Source organism: Triticum aestivum, chromosome 3B (assembly GCF_018294505.1).
Source record: "Triticum aestivum cultivar Chinese Spring chromosome 3B, IWGSC CS RefSeq v2.1, whole genome shotgun sequence".
Classification (NCBI taxonomy): domain Eukaryota; kingdom Viridiplantae; phylum Streptophyta; class Magnoliopsida; order Poales; family Poaceae; genus Triticum; species Triticum aestivum.
Genome location: NC_057801.1, coordinates 714,695,545 through 714,706,563, shown reverse-complemented (window position 1 = coordinate 714,706,563; position 11,019 = coordinate 714,695,545). Strand labels below are relative to the sequence as shown.

At 43.3% G+C, this 11,019-nt stretch overlaps 1 pseudogene; it reads left to right on the top strand.

Moving 5' to 3' along the window:
* The first annotated feature begins 3,420 nt into the window (after positions 1–3,420).
* Positions 3,421–6,583, top strand: LOC123067746 (ribosomal RNA large subunit methyltransferase E-like; annotated as a pseudogene).
* The last annotated feature ends 4,436 nt before the right edge of the window (positions 6,584–11,019 follow it).

Genomic DNA, 11,019 nt, shown 5'->3' with positions numbered 1-11,019 from the left:
CGCAACTTTATTCTTGTAGACATGTGTTGGGCCTCCAAGCATAGAGTTTTGTAGGAAGTAGCAATTTTTCCTCAAGTGGATGACCTAAGGTTTATCAATCCGTGGAAGGTGTAGGATGAAGATGGTCTCTCTCAAACAACCCTGCAACCAAATAATAAAAAGTCCCTTGTGTCCCCAACACACCAAATACAATGGTAATTTGTATAGGTGCACTAGTTCAGCAAAGAGATGGTGATACAAGTGTAATATGGATAGTAGATATTGGTTTTTGTAGTAAGCACAATAAAAAGATAGCAAGGTAGCAATTGATAAAACGGAGCACAAACAGTATTGAATGCTTGAAAATGACGCCTAGGGTTCGTACTTTCACTAGTGAAATCTCTCAAGAATGCTAATATAATTGGATCATATAACCATCCATCAACGTGCGATGAAGAATCACTCCAAAGTTGCTATCTAGCGGAGAACATAAGACGGAATTGTTTGTAGGGTACGAAACCACCTGAAAGCTATTCTTTCCGATCAATCTATCCTAGAGTTCACACTAAAATAACACCAAGATATTCTTTCCAATCGATCTAACCAAGAGTTCGTACTAAAATAACACCATATGATACACATCAACCAACTCTAATGTCACCGCAAGTATCCGTGAGTTGATTATGCGATATGCATCAAACAATTTCAGATTCATAATACTCAATCCAACACAAAGAACCTCAAAGAGTGCCCCAAAGATTTCTACCAGAGAAACAAAAGACGAGAATGTGCATCAACCCCTATGCATAGATTACCCCAATGTCACCTCGGGAATCTGCGTGTTGAGGGCCAAAACTATGACGCCCCCGATTCAATCGTACAATAATCATGCACGCAAATGTGTACGATCAAGATCAGGGACTCATGGGAAGATATCACAACACAACTCTAAAAGTAAAATAAGTCATAAAAGCATCATATTAGAAGCCAGGGGCCTCGAGGGCTCGAATACAAGTGCTTGACATAAACGAGTCAGCGGAAGCAACAATATCTGAGTACAGACATAAGTTAAACAAGTTGCCATAAGATGGCTAGCACAAACTGGGATACAGATCGAAAGAGGCGCAGGCCTCCTGCCTGGGATCCTCCTAACTACTCCTGGTCATCGTCAGCGGCCTGCACGTAGTAGTAGGCACCTCCAGTGTAGTATGAGTCATCGTCGACGGTGGCGTCTGTCTCCTAGGCTCCAACCTCTGGTTGCGGCATCCGAGAAGAAAAGGAAAGAGGGGGGAAAGAGGAAGCAAAGCAACCGTGAGTACTCATCCAAAGTACTTGCAAGCAAGGATCTACACTACATATGCATGGGTATATGTGTAAAGAGGCAATATCGGTGGGGTGAACTGCAGAATGCCAGAATAAGAGGGGGATAGCTAGTCCTATCGAAGACTACACTTCTGGCAGCCTCCGTCTTGCAGCATGTAGAAGAGAGTAGATTGAAGTCCTCCAAGCAGCATCGCATAGCATAATCCTACCCGGCGATCCTCCCCTCATCGCCCTGTGGAAAAGCGATCACCGGGTTGTCTGTGGAACTTGTCTGGGTGTGTTTTATTAAGTATCCGGTTCTAGTTGTCATAAGGTCAAGGTACAACTCCGGGTCATCCTTTTACCGAGGGACACGGCTATTCGAATAGATAAACTTCCCTGCATGGGTGCACCACATAACCCAACACGCTCGATCCCCTTTGGCCGCACACACTTTCCTAGGTCATGCCCGGCCTCGGAAGATCAACACGTCGCAGCCCCACCTAGGCACAACAGAGAGGTTAGCACGCCGGTCTAAATCTATGCGCGCAGGGGTCTCGGCCCATCGCCCATTGCACACCTGCACGTTGCGTGGGCGGCCGGAAGCAGATCTATCCCCCTTAATACAAGAGCAGGCTTACGGTCCAATCCGGGGGGCGCCGCTCAGTCGCTGACGTCACGAAGGCTTCGGCTGATACCACGACGTCGAGTGCCCATAACGGTTCCCGCGTAGTTGGTTAGTGCATATAGGCTAGTGGCCAGACTCAGATAAAATACCAAGATCTCGTTAAGCGTGTTATTATGAAGTAACCGCGAACGCCGCCCAGGGCCAGGACCACCTCTTGCCTAGGTGGTCTCAACCTGGCCTGTCGCTTCGCCACAAAGTAACAGTCAGGAGCCGTCGGGAACCCAGGCCCACCTCTACCGTGATGGAGCCACCTGTCCTTCCAGCCCCCATATCTGAATCACTTGCGGGTACTCAACGAGCCGACCCGACTTTAGTCACCATCAGTATAGTATGTATATATGTATAGTATATGCCCGTCATCACCTCCCGAGTGATCACGGCCCGATAGTATAGCAAGGCAGACTGACAAGAATGTAGGGTCAACGATGATAAACTAGCATCCTATACTAAGCATTTAGGATTGCGGGTAAGGTATCAAGGATTGTATCAACAATGACAGACTATGCAACATAATAGGAGTAACTGAACAGTAACATGCTACACTACTCTAATGCAAGCAGTAGAGATAAGAATAGGCAATATCTGGTGATCAGGGGGGCTCGCCTGGTTGCTTTGGCAAGAAGGAGGGGTCGTCAACTCCGTAGTCGAACTAGGGTCGCCGGCAGTCCCGGGTTCTACCGGAAAGAAGTAACGGAGGGGGAACACAATAAATAACAAAGCAATCAAAGCATCAGAAAGCATAACATGGCAATACGCGGTGCTAGGTGTGCCCTAACGCGGTAGTAGGTGATACCGGCGAAAGGGGGAAACATCCGGGAAAGTATCCCCGGTGTTTCGCGTTTTCGGACAGGTGAACCAGAGGTGAAATATTGCAGGTTCAATATGCTAGGGATGTGTGGTGGACGAACGGGCTGCTTATTCGGATTCGTCTCGTTGTTTTGAGCAACTTTCATGCAGAAAACATTTTCATCTGAGCTACGATTTATTTTCTATGTTTTTCTAAAGTTTTAATCATTTTCTAATTTATTATTATTAAATTAATTCGAAATTAGTATTATTGCATCAGCATAACGTCACCATGATGTCAGCAGTCAACACAGGTGTTGACTGGTCAAACTGACGTGAGGGCCCCGCCTGTCATTGACTGATTAACTAACTATCAGGTAATATTTACCTAATTTTTTTTATATATTATATATTATATATTATATATATATATATATATATATTATATATATATATATATATATATATAATAATAATAAAGAGAATCGGGTTTCTGCCGTACGTCGTCGCGCACGATTTTGCATTAAAACCCCTCGGTTTACATTAAATTAATCCGCAATCACTGTTTTAGTAAGTGTGTATATAACGTTACATTTTGTAGAAAACCCCCTGTATTCATTAGATTTGCATCCGCTGTCCTCGTAGTCTTATCCAGTTCTCTGGCAATGGCGATGGCGATGGCGATGGAGACGGCGACGGGTTTCTCTGGCGATGGAGACGGCGACGGGTTGAGGGCTACGGGGACGCCGCGGCGAGGAGGGGCAGGTGCTGCGGAGACGGCGCGGTGAGGTGGGGCAGTGGCGGTTGTGCGGCGAGGCAGGGCAGGTGCTGCAGAGACGGTGCATGGCGAGGCGCGACAGTGGCGTCGCGGGCGAGCATGGAGGACGCCGGAGCAGAGGACGACAGCTCCTGCCGTCGCTTCTGTCCGCGCACGCCCGCGTGCTCGCCTCCGTCCGCGCCCGCGCCGGAGCGCTGCTTTCTACGCGCGCTCGCGTGCTCGCCTCCGTCCGCGCCCTTCAGCTCGCCTCTGCCCGCCACGCCCTTCAGCTCGCCTCCGTCCGCGTCCTGCCGCGTCCCAACCGCGCCGGGAGACCGCCTCTACCTGCCGTGCTTGCCTTTGCTCACGCCCTGCCGGACGGAAAGAGAAGGGAGAGGTGAGGTGCGGCGGTGTCCTGCTGCTGCTCGCTGGTGGCTTTCCGGCCATAGGCGCGAGGTGGGGGCTCTGTCCGGCGGTTTCCCATGACATCTACTACCGGAAGGCCAAGGAGGAGGGGTGGAGGGCTCGCAGCGCCTTCAAGCTCATGCAGATCGACCAGGAGTTCAACATCTTCCACGGTCTCGTCTCAACCCAATCAGCTCGCTCGCCTTCCTGCCACTTTGCTTCCATTGGTGTGCAGCATCAAATTAACCACATGCTGCTTTCGTTTTGTTGTTCATGCGTGCAGGAGTGAAGCGTGCCGTTGACCTGTGCGCTGCTCCTGGGAGCTGGAGCCAGGTATTCACATGCTCGGTTTCCCCCATCCATGCTTGCATCCCTTTGATCAATTGCTTATCTCAATCGCAATTGCAGATTTTGAGCCGCAATTTCTTTGTATCTACCGGCAAAGCTATCATCTGACGACAAGTGAGTAGCAACGTCAGTGCAAACATCTTATGTTCTAACATAATTTCATTCTTTATATCTGATTGTTTCTGTGCTCTGCTTATACCAGACATGGTGGCCGGAATTGATCTGCAACCGATGGCTCCGATAGAAGGTGTTATACAAGTGCAGGGCGACATCACCAATGCTCGGGTAGGGGAAGTGGTGAGATGGATAGATCAACTCATAGACCAATGCTCGGGCAGGGCGACATCACCAATACTTTTGCTTGTATTGCTGTAACAGATGTACATATGCTGCCAGGTTATCAGGGACTTTGATGGATGTAAAGCAGACTTGGTTGTGTGTGATGCTGCCCTGATGGTAAGCTTGCATTGCTAGACAAGTGGTCCATAACCATCTTACATGTGTTTATGGTACTTCTGTTTCTTACTTTGCTTTGGATGATTGCAGTTACTGGACTTCATGATATGGACGAGTTTGTTCAGTCTTCAGTCCTAGCTTATATTGGCAGTTGGTATAATTTTCTCTGTCTCTGCATGTCAATTTAGATCAGATATACTTTCTGGAAGTAATTTGCAGTATCCATAAGATGCGGTGTCCAAAAATAATGCTACCTTAACCCTGAAGTTTATGTTTAGCATTCTGCCTTAAAATGTTCACTTTCGGTGCAATAGCTTCTTTGTATTTTTTATATTGAACATTGGACCATTTTTACTCAACCTTTGGATAATTTGTTGCTGATTATGTTGTAGAACAACCTGGTGTAACTATGGTTTCACTAACTTGTCATATTTTCCACTATTATCCTTCCTGCTTCCATCTACCTTGTTGCCCCATCTCCCCTCTACCAAATCCCAGCCTCATGGTGGATTCATCTACATGTAGTTAATATCCTAGCGCTAAACCACCCAGCTGCACATGACTTGTTATGGACCATTTGTTATTCTTCAGGAATCCATACCTCCAGCAGTGCTCCTGGAGACCATCCACCCGAAGTTCATCTCTCTACCACTCGCTTTGTTCAGTACTTTTAAATACTCTTATCATGTTCTTTTCAGCGGTTAGAGCCCACAACTAAGATATGTTTGCTTCACACTAATGTTTGTAATCCGCCTATATGGTTCCTTATTTTATCATGTCCACGTTTATAATTCTCTGGTGCAGCAAAGCTGACCGATATTAGATGTTAACCTTTTTTTGAGCCAAAGCTTCCAGTATTGTACTAATTATATGTGCTCTTTGGTGCAGCGCTCACTGAACATATTGATATGTAAGTCAATTTAACAAATAACTCTTTGCTTTTTCGTGGTGGCGCAAATACATCAAATTTATCATCACCTAGAACCGAACATTGGATTCTTTTTGCCTGCATGTCAACACTACCGCAAATGACGATGATACTGCATAGTTATCCAGTTAGTTTTGTGAGAACTAATATGATAACTACTGGAACTAATAGGATAAACTATAGTAGTACTGTTGCATTGGAATACATGATTCTCTGGTTGGTACTAGGCATGATGCTTGCATTCAATATCTAGAATCCTGCACCACAAACCATATGTTTGTGATCCCTACATATGGTGTTCCAGTGGTGAAACCTGGAGCATATACTATATGCACATATATTTTTGTTATACATCAGGCATACATTGGATGGGCGAGCCGTACAAATAAGAGTCAATCTGATTATGGTTTAGTTACATATACTTTTTGTTTTCTTTTGGTGTGTAGTCATCTCTTATAGTGACCACACATTAGTACATATAAATTCAATTTTATGATCACGGTTAAAATGAACAAGGTTCCTGCTCTATGGTATTTATGGTTTGTGATATGTAACAGTGAGCTGCACTATTTTTTTTCATCCTATTAGCAAAGCATCATTTTTGTTTTCGAGAAGATTTGATGATAGTGCAACTTATAAACTTACTCCAGAATGGACCGATGTTAATAATTCTTTTGTTAGATATTGGTCAATAGATTTCATGATTTAACTCCCTTGATATTTTAAGTTGCTTCAGTTTGGGCTGCATACAGTACAAGCTTCACTGTATATTCAGATGTACAGGATGGGAGACGTGCATATCATGCTGGTTTTCTACTCTACAATTTTGCGCAGCCATGGTGTCAATTTTGAACTGGCATTAGACTGGACTGTAAGATGTTTTAATGCATGTGAACATGGCCTAATTTATTAATAAAAAGAACTATATATGGTACTACTGTATGTGAAATGCATATGTTTGCTGGATAATTGTTATTATTTTTAAAGATAGTTCTACTCCCTCCTTTCCTGTTTATAGGGCTTATCTCAAAATTTTAGTTTTTCCATTTTATAAGGCTCAATTTGGTTGTTCCCCATCACATGTTCAGATTTCAAGGTGCATTAAATCATTGCATGCAAGTATTAAGAGAAAATTGACCAATGCATGTACTTTATGCATGCATGCATTGCAATTAATGCATTGGTAAGCATAATGTTTTAAGGAAAACAAGAACATTAATTGTGTGCTTTTGCAAACTACAAAAAATATTCCACCACTCACCATCTATCTTGGTTGGTGAGATTTTTGAATTGAGCCCTATAAACCGGAAAGGAGGGAGTATTGGCCTTGCTGGACAAGGAAATTTCCCCCTTTATTTTGTTTTTATATCAAACATATCGTGTTTATGTTTTTATGATGATCACATTGTAGTTCCCTTGTGATTCTGATCACAAGTGATAATCTATAATCCAGCATGTTTGCCAGAAAAGAGGATTAAAAGATAAAAAGCATATGTTTCTGAAGTTTACACCTGTTTTGCAAGGCCCCCATATGAATACATTACCAATGGAGTACTATTATTGTCCATGATTTTTTTATTACAATATGTTTGCTCTTTGAGGAGCTTGAAAAAGAATATATCTCAAGCGCATTGTATGAGTCTTTAGAAGAAAACACATACAAGGCTTCAAGAGGAAGGAAAAACAGAACAAGCTAGGAAAGACTTTGTTGAGGGTGTAGAACTGATTTTTCTCTACTGTTCTACGGTCTCCCCTTTTATAGTTTGTTCTGCACATGTACCTTGCACTGGGTATATATCATGATGATATTTTTCCATTATATATTTTTTTCGATGGAACAACTAGCTAGAAGAAACGGCCTGCCATATTCCCGTTTGAGTCTTGTGTGAAAGCCTATATTATATACTATTTGTCCATATTATAATTAGCTAGGAAACGGCCTATCATGCTTCCATTTGATTCTTGATTGCAAGGCCATATTATGAAATGATATAAGCATGTCAGATTCAAGGAAGTTGCTGGTCTGATTTCACGTTATACTATTTGTCCTTCCCGAAGTACTAGCAAAAGAAAATAATGCATTTTCCTCTAATTAATCATTTTATTTTTGATTGTACAGTGAATATGTATGAGGTTACCATATACTATTTCATAGTATGATCACTGTGGTTGCCATTTTGTATCTTTGTTTAGCATTGCACCGTAGTTGCTTGATTAACTTGCAAAATCACAATATTTACCTATCTTTGTACTAGGAATGTTTGTCTTTTACCCTTCTATAGTAAGAAGGGATAGAGAATGGTTGGACTTCTAAAATTTCAATACACGGATATCTTATTACGTGTAATAACATAAACCATTAGATAATTATATTTAACTATGTTGTCCATGTATGCTGCTTTTATTGCGTAATTTGTTTTCCTGCTCCCGTAGCAACGCACGGGCATTGTCCTAAAAGCTGTAAAATATTACCCATCAATGCCATAAGTGATAAAAAACGTTTTGCACCCGCCTGGGCCGGCCCAAGCATAGGGACCCACTATACTGCGCTCTGCGTGCTGGGGAAGACACAGAGATCCCATTTTGGCCGGCCCATCTGCGGGCGCCTGTTTTTTTAGTTCCGTTTCTTATTTTATTTTTCTGTTCTGTTTTTGTTTTGTTCTACTTTAAATAATTTGGAATATAAAAAAATAGAAATATAAAAAACTGATAATTTCGAAATAAAATGTTCAAAAAAAATAAATGTTTTGAATTCAAAAAATGCTCAGAATTCTTCTAAAATTGTTTGCAATTTTAAAAAAGTTCGTAAAACTAAAAAACGTCCATGATTTTGAAAAAAATGCGTGTATTAAAAATTATTAATGAAATTGAACAAAATTTATGCTAATTCAAAAAAAGTTCATGCATTTTAACAAATGTCCTAAAATTTAAAAATCAGTTAATGAGTTACAAAAGGGTTTATTGATTCATAAAATGTTTACTGATTCAGAAAATGTTCGTGCATTTGAAAAAAAATCCACCAATTTCGAGAAAAATGTTCGTCTATTCTAAAATTGTTCGCCAATTCAAAAGAAAAATCATAAAAACCGTTCCCAATAAAAAAAAGTTCACAATTTTTAAAAAGTGTTTGTAATGAGTAAAAAATGTTCACAAACTTGTAAAAATGTTCCAATTGAAATGATCTGAAGGACGAAGGTTTGTAGTTAAATAGTGATGTTTCTGAGTCTTTGTGTCTATATACCCGTGTGAATTTTGAAGAATTAACTGCCGGGTTGGATCGAAAGATTATAGTACTTTTTTAAAAAACATTTCTTGAAATTCAGAATAATTCTTTTAATTACTAAGTTTTTTTTACATCCATGATATTTTTTCCAAAATGTCAACATTGCTTCAATTTGTGAATAAAGTAAAAAAGTAAAAAAAAGAAACATTTTTTTGCATTTGTGAACAAATTTTCAAAATCATGAGATGAGATGTGAATAAAAAATAGCCATCGTCATTGGAGATTATGATATATATTTTTCCGTTGCAACGCATGGGCCCTTTTGCTAGTTAGGTTAATTAGTGGTTAGATTAATCTAATTATGATTAATTAACTTCATTAATTTAGTTAATTAATTGATTAATTAAATTTATTGTTATTATTATTTTTAATCTTTTTTATAAAATCGTTCTTGGGGCTAGGCCCCACATGTCATAGGGCCAGCGGGCCTTAACAGGCACGGTGCTAACGGGCGGTGGTGCGGGACAACGCACGACGCACGCCGGCGCCGGCGGCGGCCAGAGCCAGGGGAGGCGGCAGAGGGGGGATGGCCGCGGCGGCGGAGGTGGCTGCGGCAGGGAGCAGCAGGGCGGTGTCGCGCCGATGGCGGGATGCACGGCGCGGCGCGGCGCGGCGGGTGGCCTCCGGCGAGCAGTGACGAGGGGGAGAGGTCCAGCAGCAGCAGAAGCAGCGAGGAATAGGGGGCACGGGGAGGCAAGGCAGGACGACGGCCCGGGCGTAGGGCGTCGCCGTCCGGGGCAGGACGAGGCCGGCGCGGGCATGTCTACAGCGGACAGCGCGAGTGCTCACGAGACGGAGAGAAAGGGAGGGCCGGTCCCTAAACAGCGTTTGCAGGGGCACAGGGGGCGTCGAGGCTTGGTGATGCCGGCACAGGGGAGGCGCAGTGCGGCGGGGAAGCAGTCCGGCGAGATCCACGGGCGGGGCGACGAGGCGATCCGGCGTCGGCACGGGATTGGGCTCGGGGAAAGCGGTCGGGGGCGTATCCGGTGACGAGGGCGAGGTGGGACGAGGCGGCGACGACGAGCGCCGGCGGCATCGGCGGGGGCGGGGCGCCGATGCGATGGGGTCGGGGCGCCGTTTCCCCCGATCCAGATCAGGGGGCGAGGGAGGCGCGGGTGGGGGGAGGGGAACGAGTGGGGGTGTGGGGGTGCGCTAGGGTTTCGGGGGGTGGGGAGGGTTGTAGGCGCGGTTGGGCCGGCTGGCCAGTTGGGCCACGTGGGTGGTCAGCTGGGCATGTTGGCCCAGTTGGCCAGGGGTCTTCTTTTGTTTTTATATTTTATTTCATTTTCCTATTGTTTTCTATTTCTTTCTTGTTTTAATTTTAGTTCCACATTATTTTAAGTTAGTAAAATAAGACAATAGCTCCTAAAATAACGTTTCAAAATAACCCTCTGCCTCAAAAGGTTTTAACCCAAAAATAAAATAGTTTAGTATTTTATAAAATACCAAAGGCATTTAAATAATGTTTTTGCTACCGTTTAAATCATTTTAGTGCATTTATATATTATATAAAAATGTGGATTCTTCATCATAATCATATATGCATTAACTGGCACAACCCGAACATTTTGGTTTTAATATTTGAAAACTTTTGGTGTTTTCCTATATTTCGCATTTGAATATGAATCGGTTTCGAACTAACGCGAGATTAGCAATAGTAATCGAGATGACGTGGCATCATTAGCAGAGGTTCACTATAGCTTAATTATCCGAGCATCACAAAAACATATCTCAAGTGAATCAATATAATACCCCATTATCACCACGAGTATTCATATGCAAGACATATATCAAGTGCTCTCAAATCCATTAAATTATTCAATCTGATAAGAACAAAATCTCAAAGGGAAAACTCAATTCATCACAACAAGAGGCTTGCGACAGCAGAACTTCTGATCTAGGGTTCTGGGGTTTTTGGTATTTATAGGATTTTTCAGAGATGGAATAACACAAAGATGGGCCACGAGGTGAGCACAACCCACCGGGGCACGGACAAGGGCCCAGGCGCGCCCCGGTGTCCTGTGCCCTACTCCTTCACCTTCTGGTCCTTCCACGAAGCTTCGGGGGTCTCTTTTGTTCCAAAAAAA